The sequence below is a fragment of the Mustelus asterias genome, assembly GCF_964213995.1.
Source record: "Mustelus asterias chromosome 26 unlocalized genomic scaffold, sMusAst1.hap1.1 SUPER_26_unloc_6, whole genome shotgun sequence".
NCBI lineage: Eukaryota > Metazoa > Chordata > Chondrichthyes > Carcharhiniformes > Triakidae > Mustelus > Mustelus asterias.
Genome location: NW_027590113.1, coordinates 457,341 through 476,898, shown reverse-complemented (window position 1 = coordinate 476,898; position 19,558 = coordinate 457,341).

Sequence of the window (19,558 nt, the reverse complement as noted above, 5' to 3'; positions counted from 1 at the left end):
CGCATGGACTGCACCCCAGGGTTCTAAAAGAGATAGCTGAGGAAATTGTGTAGGCGTTGGTGGTGATCTTTCAGCAATCACTGGCGGCAGGGACGGTTGCAGAGAACTGGAAAGTAGCTAATGTAACACTACTGTTCAAGAAGGGTGGGCAGCAGCAGATGGGAAATTATAGGCCGGTTAGCCTGACTTTGGTCATTGGCAAGATTTTACAGTCCATTATTAAAGACGAGATTGTAGAGTACTTGGACGTGCATGATAAAGTAGGACTGAGTCAGCACGGCTTTGTCCAGGGGAGGTCGTGTCTGACAAATCTGTTAGAGTTCCTTGAGGATGTAACAAGTAACTTAGATAAAGTAGAACCAGTGGACATGATTCTTTAGATTTCCAGAAGGCCTTTGACAAGGTGCCGCATAGGAGACTGTTACATACGTTAAGTGCCCATGGTGTGACGGGTAAGATCCTGGCATGGATAGACGATTGGCTGACTGATAGAAAGGTTAATGTGTTTTTTTTCCAGGATGGCAGCCGGTCACTAGTGGTGTGCTTCACGGGTCAGTGCGAGGAACACAACTTTTCATAATATACGTTAAGGATTTGGAGGAATGAACTGAAGGCAGTGTTTTCAAGTTTGCAGATGATGCAAATATATGTGGAGGGGCAGGTAGTATTGAGGAAGGAGGGGGCTGCAGTATGATTTGGACAGGTTAGGAGAGTGGGCAAAGAAATGGCGGTTGGAATACAATGTGGAAAAGTGTGAGGTTATGCACTTTGGATGGAGGAATGGAGGCAGAGACCTATTCTCTCAATGAGAAAACGCTCAGCAAATCAGAAGCACAAAGGGACTTGGGAGTCCTTGTTCAAGATTCTCTTCAGGTTAACGTGCATGTTCAGTCGGCAGTTAGGAAGGCAGATGCAATGTTAGCATTCATATCGAGAGGGCTAGAATACAAGAGCAGGGATGTACGTCTGAGGTTCTGGTCAGACCCCATTTGGAGTATTGAGAGCAGTTTTGAACCCCGTACCTAAGAAATGATGTGCTGGCCTTGGAAAGGGTCCAGAGGAGGTTCACAAGAATGATCTGTAGATTGAAGAGATTGGGCCCGATTTTACCATTGCGGTGCACCTGTTTTTGGGCGTGAAAACTTGGTAAAGTCAAGCGTGAGGCGAATAGCGTGATCCGCCCTCACATCCACGCAGGTTCCCACTTTACCCAGCCCGAAAATGGCCGCGATCGCAACAGTGCCCGAAACGGGAGCGACGTCAATTTAAATGAAGTTGCATTCACTTAAATTGACTTAATGAGCTGGACGCCCAAACTTTCCGGTATTTCCCCTTTAGCATCGCGTTCGCCCACCCAGATTCGGCGAGATACAGGCCTGGTCGGCAAAGGTCTGTCTCGGGCGCTCCAGCTTCTGAAGAGAGAAGTTCAGAGTTTCCGCTGGCTCTCTGACTCAGATCGGTAGTGGCGGGCGGGGGGTGGAGTGAGGCGAGGGGGGGGGGGGCACGGGTTGAGGGAGTCGGGCAGATCATTCTCTGGTCGTGGGGGAGCGGGGACAGTAAGGCCAACACTGACGTACAGAGCTTAAACGAGTGCATTTAAAACATAGTTCCATAAACACGGCATTCCAGGTCAGGACCTCAGGATGAAAACAAAGAACAAGTTACCATGGCGGTTACCAAATAGCAAGATATTGGGGCATGTTATGTTAATGAAGGATTGGTTTTCCATTGGATACGAAAGGGCAAAAGGCTGTGCTTTGATTGGTGGATATGTATGTCAAAGAAAGATGTGAAAAATCTATTGTTCCTGATTTGCTATAATTGACTATAACTGCTGAGCTGTTTCTCTGTAACGTCAGAACCGCTCCGGTCATCCGGTGTGGGCCGTTGAGAGCTCTCCTTGTATACAAGTAATTAAGGACCTTGCATTGGATGCATGGTATCCAACGCTATTTGTGATAAGAGTCGACTGAGTGCCTTTGGATTCCTGTTACCCAAAAGAACATTAACAGTTTTTGGAGGTTCCACCGAGATTGCAAACCCCTGCAGTGTCTACATGGGAAGGAAGCGTGGTGTCTCGCTGACCAAGGGCTCAGAGACCGCGACTGCCTGATTTTTGGGCATTGAGCCAATTTGGCCAGGGGAATGCACAAGTTGTCCTGTGTGGACATTACCGTGGTAAGCATGAGGTGATGGTTCGAGTCTCTTGACGGTACAGCTAAGGGTTGGGGGTTGGACCCCCTGTAAGGCATTTTTCCGGGGTTCGAGTCCCTGGAAAACACAGTCCTGATTTGATTGATGACCTCATTCCAAATTGATTCAGATCTTTTTGCTGTTATACCACATGAGGGCGCTGAGCCAGATGATCTCACGCTGCTCAACTAGTAAGTGTTTTAACCCTTTGTTAGCCTTTTCATTAGTCCTGACTGTCTTGTTTGTGTGTCGGTTGTTTTGTCTGTCTGTGTGTACCCGTGTCTCACGCCGGCCGGCAGGATGGAACATTCTGAAGTGAGTGAAGTGGACAGAGGGTAAGGAGAAGACTTTTGCGCCTGATGATACCTTTAATAGTGACCACATTGAGACTTTGGGATGTGTGTTTGGAGTAGAGGAAAAGAAAGGTATGAGAGACGCAGGGTGGTCTGCATATTTCCAGTGGCGAATGGAGATGCAGAAGCAGTTGAGTGAGTCCAGGAAAAGGGGTTCAGAGAATACTAAAAGGTCTGAGGGACTAAGAAATTGTTAGGGAGATGTTAAAGCCAAGATCGTCTTCACAAACAAACAAACACTTTCTGCAGGACAGGGTGGCAAGGAGGAAGATTGGTCGCCCCCACTGTATCCTTCTTCATCGATTCACATTCGAGTCCAGCTGAGGTCACACAAAGTGACCTTAAACGATTACAGTAAGGGAACAATCTGCAGTCATTTGGGGACTGCTCAGTGAATTGGCTATTCAGATCCCCATGGGAATCATAACTGTATCCTAATCTTAAACAACAAACATAAATGGGTCGACCCTCACTGCCGATGTTCCTGACAGTACGATCAGTGGGGACCGCCCCGCCCCCCCCGCCCCCCTTTCCCCTCCCCCAGCCCCCTTCCCCTGCCCCCTTCCCCCTCCCCCTTCCCCCCCACCCCCGCCCCTGCCCTCGCAGCTGCGGGTCCCTCAGGATTCTCTAGAAAAACCCATCTCATCCCGAATCAGACCCCTCCCCCGCCCCACCCCGCCCCCCCCCCCGACCCCCGCACCGGTGTGACCCCAGTGGACACCCTGAGTTCCTTAGTTTTATTTTCTCTCGGCTGTATTTGAATACTCCGGACTCCAAATGTTCATTGGCAGAGAATACAGAACACGGTACAGGAGCCTCATAAGGAAGTATTATGTAGAGAAGTTTCGCTGGGTGATCATGAATTGTTTGGGTAAATCTCAAAACGCTTGTAAATATTCTGAGACCGGGGTTGTATCATGATCTGAAGAAATTTTTTGCAATGACTTGTGTTGAGTGGGAGGGAAGACAGGACTTCCCCGAACTTGTTAGATCTTTGCAGCCCTGTGAACGCTCCAATAGCAGAAGCCAAAATCGAGAATTAAAGTTACAGATAATGTATGATACACCGGCCAGTTGGGGTAGAGCTCGTGGAGGACACGGGCTGGGGATATGGCAATCACCTGGCCTAGGCAGCGACACAAGTTCCTGTTTCACCTGCGCTCTCCAGGGACACTGGTCCCAGGACTGTATCCAGATACCTTCAGCCGTGCCGCCCCCGCCTCTCCCACCCCTGCACCCTCAAAAACTCCCTGGACCATGCACTGCATTTAATTTAGCCATAAATGTCAACATGTGACTGTTGCTTAAAAAACTGTCGAAATTACTTGTATATTTTGCTGTGTAATGTTTTTCCTGTTTTGCTTGTTTTGAGTTCCTTGACCTTGTGAAGCTTCAGTCTTGCTGTGTCGATATCCGTACCCAGTATTGTTTTGGAATGTAATTTCCATTCGCCAGCTGCCAGTGAATTCTGTCTTTATTTTCACAACAGTAACTCTGGAGGGTTTATGGAATTGTCATTTCAAACACCTGGTCATTTACTTTGCTGACTACTTTAATCCTTGCATTTGATGTTTGTAATTTCATCTTTTTTATGTGTGAACAAACTATTATAACTGCTGTTACAGAAAAGACCGTGCTTTAACGATTACAGTAAGGAAACAATCTGCAGTCATTTGGGAACTGCTCAGTGAATTGGCTATTCAGAGCCCCATGGGGATCATAACTGTATTCTAATCTTAAACATCAAACATAAATACATAAATAAATAATCAAACTAATAGATTAGTTTTAACAGTATAAAATCAATTAAATGAAAGACACCAAAACACAGAGAACGAAATTAAAATCTGGTCAGATGACATCTGGTCCGGTCCCATGGCATCCTTTTGGGATTGCACGACTAACAACCTATCGTGCATCGCTCAGGCCCCCACATCCAAGGCCAAACTCCACTAAACCAAGGGTGAGTATGATTGCCAGCGGTCACACAACCTCACCCTCAATGGTCTCTTTACCGTCTGGCCTCCTGATGGCATCTATCGCAAGGAATCAGGGCCTTGTAACTATGGTGATCGGTCCAGGTGTGCAGACCAACGAGCCCTCAGGGCTCGATGTCTCAGTCCCACTTGTCAGGTCCGTTGGTGTGCCCAGGAGAAATCTCCCCATACCAAGCATTTGCTCACCTTGTGCCAAAACTCCACATTCTGGTACCAGATCCTTGTTCGCAATGGCTAGTTCTGGGTTTGTGGGGATTGAGCCTACAAGATCCTCCCTGTCGATTGGGCCGGCACCTGCACCATAGGTCACATGATTCCCGAGGCCTTTGGGGGTCAAGCACTTATTCATCCACTCCCTTCACAACCATCTTGGGTTTGTGAAGCATCAGGAACAGTCAGTTCTAAACCCGCTCGTCACCCGTAACACCAGCTTTCACCAGTTTGTCCGGGCCCTCCTCCCGGGTCTTGGGGTCTCAGAATTAGAAAACGCCATTATTAATATTTCCACTACAATGGAAATAATTGAAAACAGCACCTTGGACGCCATCCAGGGCCTGCAGTCGGAGATTCAGTCCCTTTCCAAGCTGATGCTATAGAACCGCATGGCCCACGATCTCCTATTAGCAGCGCAGGGAGGAGTGTGCGCGGCAGTAAATGAGACATGTTGTTTTTACGTTAATGAGGAACGTAGGGTCGGGACAGCTGTCCATGCCATTCAGGAGCAGGTGCGTCTTTTGCACTCAGTTGCTCAGGACAAACCCTTTGACTGGCGGGGTTGGCTCCCTAACCTTGGTGGGTGGTTTGGGGATTTTTGTAGACCCTTCTCAAGTACCTTATCATGGGCCTGGCCTTGCTCATCGTCTTGCACGTGGTTATTCAGCTTGTCTCTTGCTGTATCCGTTCTCTCTTCGCCCTCGTTCTTTTATCCACAGCACAGCTGTCCTCCCAGTCCTCCCAGTCTACGAACCGACTGAGGAAGAATTTAGAAAGCTGATGCGCCTCGTTGGAGAAGTCATGGAGGACCCATAACCTTGTCCTCAGAGGACAAAAAGGAGGGAAGTGTGGAAATTAAAAAATTGAGATTGAAGTTTCATAGTTTGGAAGTTAAATTGTGTGGAAGTTAAAGGGTTCAAATTAAAACCTCATGCTTTCTCTGTACAGTAGTGGAAAATGTTTATCATCTTACTGACCTTCAAAAGGAGTCAGTCTCTACTATTCTGTGTAGGCCCCATAACATTTCGATTTCCGCCTTCAGCAGACGGTGAACAAGATCAGATTTGTTTCATAACAAATACCAAAGGATATGGGGATATGCTATGCAAATGAAGGGTTAGCAGAAGTCAATTTTTGATCGAATGAGAAAGGGCGAAAGGCCGCGATTTAATTGTCAAATATGTATGTCAATGAAAGATGTGAAAATCTCTTGTTCCTGATTTGCTGTAATTGACCATAACTGCTGAGCTGTTTCTCGGTAACCTCAGAACCGCTCCGGCCATCCCAGTGGACAGAGGGAAGTCGCCTTGTGCACAAGTCATTAAAGACCTTGCATTGGATGCATGGTGTCCAGCGCTGTTTGTGTTAGAGTCGACTGAGTGTCCCTAAGGCTGCTGGTACCCAAGGATCTCTGACACCCTCACCCTACACTATAAATGTCTCCCTCGTTCTTTGCCTTTTTGCTTTGACAAAGGGTCATCTGGACTCGGAACGTCAGCTCTTTTCTTTCCTTACAGATGCTGCCAGACCTGCTGAGATTTTCCAGCATTTTCTCTTTTGGGTTCAGATTCCAGCATCCGCAGTCATTTGCTTTTATTGAAAAGAATTAGAGTGTATGCTAGGCACAGCTTGCAAGAAGTCGCCTCACTCCAGCGCCATCTTGCCTTTGATACAACTTTTAATGATTGTTGTAGTTTGTACACTGTGATCGCTTTGTTCCTTTGGCCCACCAGAACGTGCACATTCTCGATGAAAAGTGACCTGTTCTTCCTGTCAAAACATACAACCTCACATTTATCCATGTTGGATACTCAACTATGAGTCAACACAGAATCATAGACTTATTAAAGTTTAAGATCAAAATGTATATTTATTAGAACAAAGAACAAAGAAAAGTACAGCACAGGAACAGGCCCTTTAGCCCTCCAAGCTTGCGCCGATCATGATGCCCGAGCTAATCTAAACAAAAAACCTTCTGCCCTTACTTTGTCCGTATCCCTCTATTCTCTCCCTATTCTTATACCCATCCAGATGCCTCTTAAATGTTGCTAATGTGCCTGCTTCCACCACCTCCTCTGCACGCTCCAGGCACCCACCACTCTGCGTGAAAAACTTCCCCTACACATCTTCTTTAAACTTTCCCCCTCTCACCTTGAACCTGTGTCTCCTTGTAATTAACACTTCACCCTGGGGAAAAAAGCCTCAACTATCCACCCTGTCTATGCCTCTCATCATTTTGTAAATCCCTCAGCCTCCGTCTTCCCAGCGAAAACAATCCTAGTTTATTTAACCTTCCTCATAGCCAACACCCTTGAGACCAGGCAACATCCTGATGAACCTTAGTGCTACAAAGAAACGTACAGGACAGGAACAGGCCCTTCGACCCTCCAAGCCTGCGCCAATCATGATGCTTGCCTAACCTAAAACCGTACGCACTTACAGAGTCCGTATCCTTCCATTCCCATCCTATTCACGTATTCGTCGAGTTGCCCCTTAAATGCTGCTATCGTACCTGCTCCCACCACCCCGCCGGGCAGCACATCCCACACATTCACCACCCTCTGTGGAAAAAATCTGCCTCGCACATCTCCTCTAAACTTCTCCCCGTGCACCTTAAACCTTTGTCCCCTGGTTCTTGAATGTTCTACCCGAGGAAAGAGCAGATGACTATCCACTCTGTCCATGCCACTCATCATCTTGTAAACCTCTATCAGGTCATTCCTCAATCTTCACCAGTCCAGTGGGAAGAAACCAAGTGTATCCAACCTCTCCTCATAGCTAATACCCTTCAGACCAGGCAACTTCCTGAAAAACTGCTTCTGTACCCTCTCCAAAGCATCCACATCCTACTGGTAGCGTGGTGACCAGAATTGTACACAATATTCTAAATAAGGCCTAACTAAGTTTCTGGACAGCTGCAGCATGACCTGCCAATTTTTATACTCAATGCCGCAACGGATGAATGCAAGCATGCCATATGCCTTCGTGACTGCCTCATTCATCTGCGTTGCCACTTTCAGTGATCTATGAACATGTACGCCCAGATCTCTCTGCATGTCAACACTCCTAAAGGTGCTACCATTTACTTTACACTCTCTCTGAAGCTTACACGCCCTTCTAGCAGTATGGCAACCCAAACTGCATGCAATAATCCAAATGCAACCTTACCAAGGTTTTATATAGAAGCAACATGATTTCCCTGTTCTGGTACCCAATGACCCACCTGATGAAGGCAAGCATGCCATAAACCTTCTTAATCACGTTGGCCATCTGTGTTGCCACTTTTAGGGAATGTGGACCTGCATGCCCAGATCCCTCTGTATGTTAATGTTTCTAAGGGTTCTACCATTTACAGTATATTTCACACCTGAATTTGATACTGTAAAATGCATCACCTCGCATTTGTCTGGATTAAACCCCATCTGTCATTTCTGTGCCCAAGTCTCCAATCGATCTATATCATGTTGTACCCTCTGACAATCCCGGGCACTATCAGCAACACCAGCAATCTTAGTGTCATCCGCAAACTTACTAATCAGACCCCCTACATTTTCTTCCGGATCATTAATATATGTATATATAGGGCGGCGCGGTAGCACAGTGGTTAGCACTGCTGCTTCACAGCGCCAGGGTCCCGGGTTCGATTCCCGGCTCGCGTCACTGTCTGTGTGGAGTTTGCACATTCTCCTCGTGTCTGCGTGGGTTTCCTCCGGGCGCTCCGGTTTCCTCCCACAGTCCAAAGATGTGCGGGTTAGGTTGATTGGCCAGGTTAAAAATTGTCCCTTAGAGTCCTGGGATGCGTAGGTTAGAGGGATTAGCGGGTAAAATATGTGGGGGTAGGGCCTGGGTGGGATTGTGGTCGGTGCAGACTCGATGGGCCGAATGGCCTCCTTCTGCACTGTAGGGTTTCTATGTTTCTATATACTACAAACAACAGTGGTCCCAGTACTGATCTCTGCGCACACCACTAACTGCAGATCTCCATTCTGAAAAACACCCTGCATCCATCCAGCCAGCCCACCCTGAATCCCATGTAATTTTAATTTTTGGATCAAATTGCTATGTGGGATCTTGTCAAACTGCTTACTAAAGTCCATATAAACTACATCCAAAACTCTTCCTTCACCAATTGTCTTTGTCACCTCTTCAAATAACGCAATCAAGTTGGTCAGACATGACCTTCTCCGTAAAAAACCATGTTGCCTGTCACAAAATAGTCCATTTTCTTCCAAATGTGCATATTTCCTCAGTATCTTCTCCAAAAGCTTCCCCACCACCGACGTCAGACTCACCAGCCTATAATGACCTGGATTGTCCCTGCTTTCTTTCTTAAAGAAGAGAACAACATTGGTTATTATCCAGTCCTCTGGAACTTCACCTGTGGTCAAAAAGAATGTGAAGTTATCTGTTAAAGCCCTAGCTATCTCTCCCCTTGCCTTCTGCAGTGACCTGGGATAGATCCCATCGGACCCTTGTCTACCTTAGTTAAGTGAAGTTTATTTGTTAGTCACAAGTAAGGCTTATATTTAAACTGCAATGAAGTGACTATGAAATTCCCTGAGTTGCCACACTACGGTGCCTGTTCGGGTCAATGCACATAACCAGCATGTCTTTCGGACTGTGGGACGAAACCGGAGCACCAGGAAGAAACGCACACAGACATGGGGAGAACGTGCACACTCCACATAGGCCGTGCCCAAGCCGGGAATCGAACCTGGGTCCCTGGTACTGTGAGGCAGCAGTGCTAACCCATTGCTAACATGCAATTTACGTAATGCAATTTATGATACTCAACACTTCCATCTTAAATACATTGGCATTCTCGAGAGCTTCACCCTCCGATCCCTGACCTCAACATCCCTGATGGCCTTCCCTTTGGTGAATACCGATACAAAGTACTCATTAAGGATCTTAACCACTTCCTATGGCTCCACACATATCTTCCCTCCATTGTCCTTGAGTGGGTCTACTCTTTCCCTTGTGAACCCCTTGCTCCTAATATATGCATAAAAACCCTTTGATTTCTCCTTGACCCTGTTTGCAAAAGACATTCGTGTCACAATAGGCTTACATTAACCCTGGCGATGAAGTTACTGTGGAAGTCCCCTAGTCACACTCTGGCGCATGTTCTGGCAACACTGAGGGACAATTTAGCATGGCCAATGCACCTAACATCCGTGGGGTGGCACGGTGGCACAGCAGCGGCACGGTGGCACAGTGGTTAGAACTGCTGCCTTACAATACCAGGATCCCAGGTTCAATTCCGGCCTTGGGTCACTGTCTGTGTGGAGTTTGCACATTCTCCCCGTGTCTACATGGGTTTCCTCCGGGTGCTCCGGTTTCCTCCCACAGTCTGAAAGATATGCTGGTTAGGTGAATTGACCCGAACAGGCGCAGGAGTGTGGCGACTGGGGGAATTTCACAGTAACTTCATTGCAGTGTTAATGTAAGCCTTACTTGTGACTAATGAATACACTTTCCATCTTTACACATTAAGGGGCAATTTAGCATGTCAAACCAAGGACCCGGCTTCGATTCCTGGCTTGGGTCACTGTCTGCATGGAATCTGCACATTCTCTCTGTCTGTGTGGGTTTCCTCTGGGTGCTGCTGTTTCCTCCCACAGTCCAAAAGACGTGCTGGTTAGGTGCATTGGCCATTCTAAATTCTCCCTCAGTGTACCCGAACATCGTGGAATGTGGGCCATAAGAGGATATGCACAGTAATTAAATAGTTAATGTAAGTCTACTTGTGACACTAATGAATAAATACTGAGGAAGACTGTAACAAAATATTGGGAGGACATGAATAAATTCACAGAACGTGCATATAATAGGCAAAAATAAATAAACATGGATGAAATACGAGGAAGGACCTTTCGGCAGGAAGAGTAGATAATTTATGACTGGAATTTATGACTTCGGGAGGGATGAAGGAACTAAAGAATGTTGGAATGCAATTATGTCAATCATTAAAAGCTCTTCCACAGGTTAACACAGTCTATAAAAAAGAACACAATTCATTGATTTCTCGAGGGTGAGACGAGAAAGGTTATTTTAAAGCAGTCATGAACTTGGGTTAAGCTACACTTCTTATAGCTGTGCACAGTTCAGGTCACCACATTGTGAAAAAAATGACACAGAGGCACTGGAGTGAGTGCAGAGAAGATTTCCAAGCACAACACTGGGAATATGTGGGTACACATATCAGGGAAGGGCTGATAGGCCTCTTACTCCAAAAAGAAGGCCAGATTTGAACTTTTGGGAATCTTTTCCTTTTAAAGAGTTTGGCTGTTCACAGAATTCTGGTAGCGAAGAAGGAAACCATTCGGTCCATTGAATCTGCATTCTGCCTAGGTCGACTTGCTCACACTATCCCCATAACCACACATCCCTCCTCACCGCCTCCCGCCTCCGCACACACACCCCACTAACCTGCACATATTTGGACTCTATGAGGCAATTTAGCATGGCCAATCCACCTAACCTGCACATCTTTGGACACAGTGGGGCAACTTAGAATGGACAATCCACCTAACCTGCACATCTTTGGACACTAAGGGGCAATTTACCATTGCCAATTCACCTAACATACGTATCTTCGGAAGCTAAGGGATGAATAAGCATGACCAATCCACCAAACCTGCACATCTTTGGACACTAAAGGGGCAATTTAGCAAGGCCAATCCACCTAACCTGCCCATCTTTGGACACGAAGGGGCAATTTACCATGGCCAATCTACCTCACACACACATATATATATATATATATATATATATATCTTTGGACGCTAAGGGATAATTTAGCATGACCAATCCCCCTAACCTGCACATCTTTGGCCTGCGGAAGGAAACCCACGCAGACACGGGGAGAACGTGCAAACTCTACACAGACAATCACCCAAGGCTGGTATCCCTGGCGCTTTGGGGCAGCAGTGCTAACCATTGTGCCACATGTCTTAAATGGCGGAATAGGCCTGAGCGGCTAAATTGCCTCGACTTGCTCTTGGTTCTTGTGATTGTGATCCCAACAAGCAGCCAGCCCCCTACCTGAATATTGATCCATAGGAAATATTGCAGATTGATTACCAAGGTTCATTACCTGCAGCAAGAGGAGAGATATTGGTGTAATTATTGATATGTTTACATTGTGATCAAAGTTTTCCCAGTTAGCAAAGTAAAAGAGGCAGTGGGGCCTCTGTTGTTTGCGACATGTATAAATGAGTTGGATGAAAATGTAGATGGGTGGGTGAGTAAGTTTGCAGTCGGTGCAAAGACAGGTGGAGTTGTGGATAATGTGGAAGATTGTCAAAGGATACAGTGGGATATAGATCAGCTGCAGATACGGGTGGAGAATTGGCAAATGGAGTTTAATCTGGGCAAGTGTGAGGTGTTGCACTTTGCGACATCAAATCGTAAGGTTAAGTACACGGTTAATTGCAGGACATTGAATAGATTTGATGTACAGAGGGAGCTTGGGTTTCAAGTCCATAGCTCCCTAAAAGTGGTCACATAAGTAGATAGGATGGTAAAGAAGGTATATGGCACCCTTGACTTTATTGGTCGGGGCATTGAGTACAAGAGTCAGGATGTCACGTTGCAGCTTTATAAAACATTAGTTAGGCCTCACTTAGCGAATTGCATTCAATTCTGGTCGCTACATTAGAGGAAGGATGTGGAGGCTTTGGAGAGGGTGCAGAAGAGATTTACTGCCTGGATTAGAGGGTATGAGCGATACGGAGAGGCATGACAAACTAGAATTGTTTTCTCTGGAGCGGCAGAGGCTGAGGGGAAACTTGATCGAAGTCTCTCAAATGATAAGGGGCATAGATAAGATTGACAGTCAGAACATTTTCCCCCGATTTGAAATGTCTAATAATCGGGGTCATCCCCTCCTTCCCCCTTTCTCACTCCTTTGCCTCCACCCCCCTCCTTCACCACTTCCCTCTCCTTCTCGCCTACTTCTCCCTTTCAGCCCCCCACCTTGCCCCTTTGCTCCCCCCTCCTTCACCTTCACTGTGCCCCTTTCCCCCCACCTCCCCTCCACCCATTACCCCCCCCCCCCACCCCACCCTCTCACCAGGCCTAATATTCAACAGACCTCTGGAGGAGAGAATTTCGGAGATTTGAGTCAAGAAATGTCTCCTCATCTCGGTCCTATATGATCGCACCCCCCACTTCTCCTGAGCGTGTGCTGTAAGTGTTTAAGATTGCCGAGTCAGGGCTGTCCTCTCCCGAATTCCCTAACCACCGAGAAGCAAAAATTGAATCATCACCAATAAAGCCGGGAGAAGTCATCCTCAGATCCTACACCAAGGAAATAATTCCTGTTAGTGGGCAAACTGTGGGCAAACATCCTTGGAGTTACCATTGATCAGAAACTCAACTGGACTCGCCACATAAACACAGTGCCTACCAGAACAGGTCAGAGGCTAAGTATACTGCGGCGAGTAACTCACCTTCTGACTCCCCAAAGCCTATCCACCATCGACAAGGCACAAGTCAGGAATGAATACTCCCCACTTACCTGGGTGCGTGCAGCTCCAACAACATCAAGGAAGCTCAGCACCATCCAGGACAAAGCAATCGGCTTGATTGGTACCTCATCCACAAATATCCACTCCCTCCACCACCGACGCTCAGTGGCAGCAATGTGTACTATCTACCAGATGCACTGCAGCAAGTCACAAAAGATCCGTAGCCAGCACCTTCCAAACCCACGACCACTTCCATATAGAAGGACAAGGGCAGCAGGTACATGCGAACACCACCACCAGCAAGTTCCCCTACAAGATACTCACCATCCTGACTTGGAAATATATCGGCCACTCCTTCGCAGTCGCTGGATCGAAATCCTGGAATTCCTTCCCTAAGGGCATTGTGGGTTAACCCACAGCACCTGGACTGCAGATATATCAGTTAGGTGGATTGGCCATGCTAAATTGCCCCTTAGTTCCAAAGATGTGTCGATTATGTGGATTGGCAGTCCTCAAGTGTCCCTTAGTGTCCATAAATGTGTCAGGTGGGATGGCCAGGCTAAATTATTCCTCAGGATCCGAAGATGTGCATACATTGACCATGCTAAATTGTCACTTGGTGTCCACGATGTCTAGGTTAGATGGATTGAATGTGCTAAATGCGGGGCTACAGCGGATGGAGGGGGTTGGGGGCTAAGATGTTCTGTCGGACAGTTGGTGTAGATGCGATGGGCCAAAACGGCCTCCTTCTGCACTGCGGGAACTCTAATGGAAAGACGAATGCTTTTTAAGCATGTCGTAAATCGCAAATACTCAGGAGCATTCTGCTAAATGTTATATTAATATTATCCAGCTTTTTAGTCCCGCCCAGTGGCTACTCGCGATTTCTCTGCACAGAACTTCATTCGGCTGCCCTAACTTTCCACTCTCCTTTTATGCAAATAAAACCACAATTGTTTCACTAAATTAGGTAAGAGCGAACAACCTCGCAATATCTCATATTAAAATTCTGACACTTTTTCATGAATAAAAATGTACACTGCTGCTTACCTTCACTGTGTTCGCGGAATATTATTAGATGCTGCAATATGGCTTTGAGGCTCGGTGCGTCTAGTTGATCAAGGACTGTGTTGATGACTTTACGAGGATTATCTTCCCTGTCAGCGGTTGTTGCTGCAAATGTATAAAACGAGTATTTGACTTCGATGCTCGTTTAATTTTCTTTGCAACCCAGCTTTAACTTACATTCATAATGACACTCTTGTAATAACGTTTGTTACAAATCAGGTTGGATACTTCATGGTGTTCTATGACGTTCTCCTGACCTGTAACGTTTTACGTTGAATTTGGCTAGCATGAGATTGAGAGGTTTCACTCCTGGTGTAATTCAACTGACCCATGAGGAGATTTTATCAAAAAGAAAGTTTAATTAAGAACATTGTCGATATGCCTATAAAGAATAAAGAACAAAGAAAATTACAGCACAGGAACAGGCCGTAATTTTCTATGTTCTTTCTTCTTGACAAGACAACGATATACTTAATTAAACTTTGGTAAGACGTTTAGCAAGAACTTTTAACAATTACAAACAAGAAACACAACAAATACGATAATGTGTAACTCTTAAGGACTATCGCTCATGTGCTCCAACCAAAGCCACATCCAAGTCACAAAACCTTACAAGTGAGCACAATACAGCTGAAGTTAAATGCCCACTTATTACAGGAAAGCAGCCTCCTGGAATGAATGCTGAAAACTTCTTGTTAAGAAACTCAGAAAAGGTTGTAGTCGAATCTGTTTCCCAAAACACATGTTCTTTAAGGCTGGATGGCAATAAGCCTCTTCCTCAGCTAACTGATAATAGTTTCAGAACAAAACAAAGAAAAGAACATGGAGAGAAAGAGATAGAGAGACTGATTCTTAGCTTGCTGCTAATTTACTTCCAAAAGCGCCCACCAAAATGAAACCAAAACCCCTATCACCTGACTACCACAACTTCAACCCCCTGCCGCCCCCCCCCCCGCTGAAATTACATCACTGAGGTTGTAAGCTACATGATTTTTTTAAAAAATCCCTTCGTAATGGAACACTCACACGACACTTTGACGGTGACTTTTTGTGATTTCAAGTGATGAATATTTTATTATGAACAATATTTATGTGTGTAGATGCGATGGTCTACAGAAATACCACATCCTCCAATTTCTTCTACTCCCTGGCTCCAACTGTGGTTCGTCACCCATTCTCCGGACGGGCACCTTTGCCCCCAATTGATGGGTTTCCCACATTGCCTCTCCATAGGTTCCGGCCCGATAACGTAGCCCTCGCAGAACGCCCCATTAAAGAGGCCATGCCACCACAACCTTTACCATACTAAATTGTCGCAAATTTGATTCACAGGCATGTCATCAGACAGCACTCGAAGCGGACTGACATGAGGAGAATCCAATGAATAATAGCGTGAGATTATTCAAAGTGCTCATCGTTAAGTGAGTAGCCAGAGATACTGATGTGGCACAGTGGTTAGCATTGCTGCTGCACAGTGCCAGAGACCCATATTCTCATATGCTGGAGGAGCGCTTGGTAATAAGGACATTGATTTGTCCACCTGGATCGACACCATTGCTGCTGCACCCCCTATGGATTTTGCTGCTAATTAACAGCAGCATTTAATAATTTGTATAATCACAATGAACGTGAAGATAAAATGAAGAAAAACGCTCGCTCTTGCATTATGTTTGATCCCAAAGAATCCATCCAGCCAGTTGCCCAGTTCCGCAAGGGAAATGAAGTTGGTTGGTTAAGTTTTTCGACGTAATTTCGAATGTGTGTGACCAAATTGATTCTCCTCTCTGAAGTGTCAGGTATGTATGTGCAACACTTTGATCCAATCAAAGCACACATTAGCTGCTAAAATGAAGACTCGTGCTGTTCAATTCTGAAGCACAACAGTGCGCATTGCAACCATCCCATCACAATGAGAGCTGCAGCAGTAACATTGGCAACCTGTTTCAAAACCAACTTAACAGCTTCAATGTCAATTACCATTCCTTCATTTGCAAACGGGAGGCATTAGTATACCAAGGGACTTGTGTATTCTCATGAGGGCACGTCGATCTTGTCCAGACGAAAGCCGATAAGAATGAGACATATATGGAATTACATATACAAGGAAACACGAACCTTTCCATCCAATATGTAGCTATAGATATTCCTTGTTCCCAAAAAATCCAGTAAGTGCCATTGAGGGTCGGATAAATGGCTTGACCCTTAAAGCAACATGGAATGCTGCAGAACGGATCATCACTGAGTGGATTCAGAAAAAGAAACGGCTGGTTACTTCTGCTAAGTGTTGAAAATTCCTTGTGCCCAAGTTCACACCATGGCCTTCTTTCATTCTTCACAGGCAATATTCCTTTTGTTTTTGATTCTGCTTTATTTAAAATAAGGTTGGGGGCTGGACTGGATGTGTTAAAAACCCCTTAGATTTCAGCATTCTCTATCAATCCTGACAAATGATAGCCTCATCTAAAACCCACAACCATGATAACTCAGGACCCACTACAATATCCAATGAAGATTGAAAGTTTATGCTCTGTCCCTCTGCTATTTCCGTCTTTCCATCTCACCCTGACCCTTGCCATCCCATGTAGACCGGGTTACTGTTGCATTGTGTGACATGAAACGTGCTGGATTGAACGGGCTTAACTGAAGCTGTTTGTTCAGTGACTGTGATTGACGTCAGTCTCCATGGATCCGGGCTGTGTCACTGGAGGTTTTCCTTTTTCTATTAATATTAGATTCCGTTCAGTGTGTTATACCGTAGAGTCAGCGGGAGCGACAACTCCGACACTGACCGAGATCATCAGTTGCAGAGACAGTTGGAGCAGAGATCAGAATCTGAGAACAATGGACTGGAACGTTTTGACAATGGATCAGAACCTGGGAACGATGCATCGGAACATTCCACCCGCACCACCCCCACCACCTTTATATTTATATATTAGTGGCACTTTCACCAAGGGTCTTTATTTCATGACAAGTGATGGATTTCATAGGCTACCATTGTCATGGCGGATTCAATGTGTACTCTACTTTGTTCAAGGATTTTACTATCCCATTCTGGCTATGATTGGTGTCCCTGGTAAGTGTCAAGTCCACTGCTTACTTCTGTAAACCCTATTTAACTTTATTCCTCATCTTGTCATTTGTTCTGAAATGCTGCTGTTGCTACCGTTGCTGTTGTGTTTCCATATCATTTCATGAACACGACACAAAAGTAAAACAAATTTCAGTGTATTTGATAGCTCAGACTATCTAAATTTCTCCCATTGTGGTATCTGGTAAGCCTCTATATCAGCGATTATATTTGTAAACTATCTTTCAAAGTATTACTGTCTTTGTTATTTGAGTTATGCGAACATGGACATTGACTTCAATGGCTCTCCCAATCTCTTTTCCCTATTTACTGACACCAACCCTGTACCTAAGGCTCGTTCAGACTGATTGCAACCTTTGTTAACTATTTCACCTTGAGCTTATATCTGACCCCCTATCCTCTCCATCATTAATCCTGTTACTGTAACCTCCAGAATATTATACTCTGGCTCCTCCAGCTGTCATTGTGAATTCCGGACACAACTATGCCAATTCTCTGATGACCAGCCTCCCAGTTACAAAGTTGCTGAACCCAAGCACATCTGTTGTCCATGTCCCTACTCTCACCTAGTCCCATTTACCCATCATTCGTGTGCTCACTGACTTCTGTCACCAGCTGCTCTGGAAAAGCCTCAGGTTACTCACTCACCTGATCAAATCTCTCCATTATTCTTCATCTGATTCCCCCATTCTCTATCCATTTCACAAAATGTCTCTGTTTGTTCACATTCATACAGTACCTGAAAATACCCACTTCACACAATCTTCCCTTCCCCAGTCCCACACCATATCTCTCCCGGACAACAATGTTCTCTGCTACAGCCCCTCTTGGACCCATGATATGGAAGTCTAGATCCACATACAGAGCAACCACACTACTGGTCTGCTCCATTGTCATGATGTGGAGATACTGGCGTTGGACTGGGGTAAACACAGTAAGAAGTCTAACAACTTCAGGTTAACGTCCAACGAGCTGTCGGAGCATGCTGCTCCTTCGTCAGGTCCACCTGACGAAGGAGCAGCACGCTCCGAAAGCTAGTGGCATTTGGCATTTGCGACCAAATAAACCTGTTGGCCTTTAACCTGGTGTTGTCAGACATCTTACTGCTCCGTTGTGTACAGCACATCTCCCCATGCTGGGAAGATACCGTGTCAGGGCTGTATCCAGCTTGGGCTGGGAATGAAAGGCAAGCTCCAAATGTGACATCAACAAGCCAGTTCAATCAATCTAACAGTACCCGAATTTAATATTCCCATTCTTATGCTTGAATGTGTTCTCTAGTGTGTTGCAACCACTTTTTCCACTTCTCTAGGGGAGTTCCGTTTAAGTACCTTTGAAATTCCCTGATTAAAGTCAATGTATGTCCCTCTGTGCCTCGGGTTTCTATTTTCTGCTCTGTAGAATCATTGGTGTCAATGTGACAGAGTTCTGGAAAAAGGAAATCCTTGGAGTTTTGTTCCTCTTGTCTCCCGTGTGGAGCACCCTGTTGGACAGCGGGTTTTAGCAGCTCTGGCACATGTCTGCGAAACCTGAACGTGGTCTGTCCATTGAACGCATGTGTTAGTCACTCTCAGCTTAACGTGTGTTCCACAATACGATGAACCTGGCACGGTAGCACAGTGGTTAGCACCGCTGCTTCACAGCGCCAGGACTCGGGTTCGATTCCCGGCTGCGGCCACTGTCTGTGTGGAGATTGCACTTTCTCCCCGTGCCGACGTGGGTTACATCCGGTGCTCCAGTTTCATGAAAGACATGCTGATTAGGTGCATTGACGCGAACAGGCGCCAGAAATTTCACAGGAACTTGATGGCAATGTTGATCTCAGCCTTACTTGTGACTAATAAATAAACTTTACTGAAATTTAAATAGTCCATGAATCGAACTTGCAGCTGAGGGGCTGTTGGCTGACTCTTGTGATTGGAAAGTTAGTGGAGGTGTTGTGGATAGGTTTCTGGAGGTTGTGTTGTGAGCTGCTGCATACACTCAGGGAGGACAGAGGATCTGCTGGCTGAACCCCTGGGCAAGGTAAAGGGACTGCATTTACAGTGCGTCCGGCTGTGTGACATGACCAGAAAACGGAGCTGAGGCCGCAGAGAGGGGACGCTCTGTAAAGAGTGTGGAGGATGGTAGTTTGTCATGCCCACCCTGGGGTTCCCAATCACTGTGGCA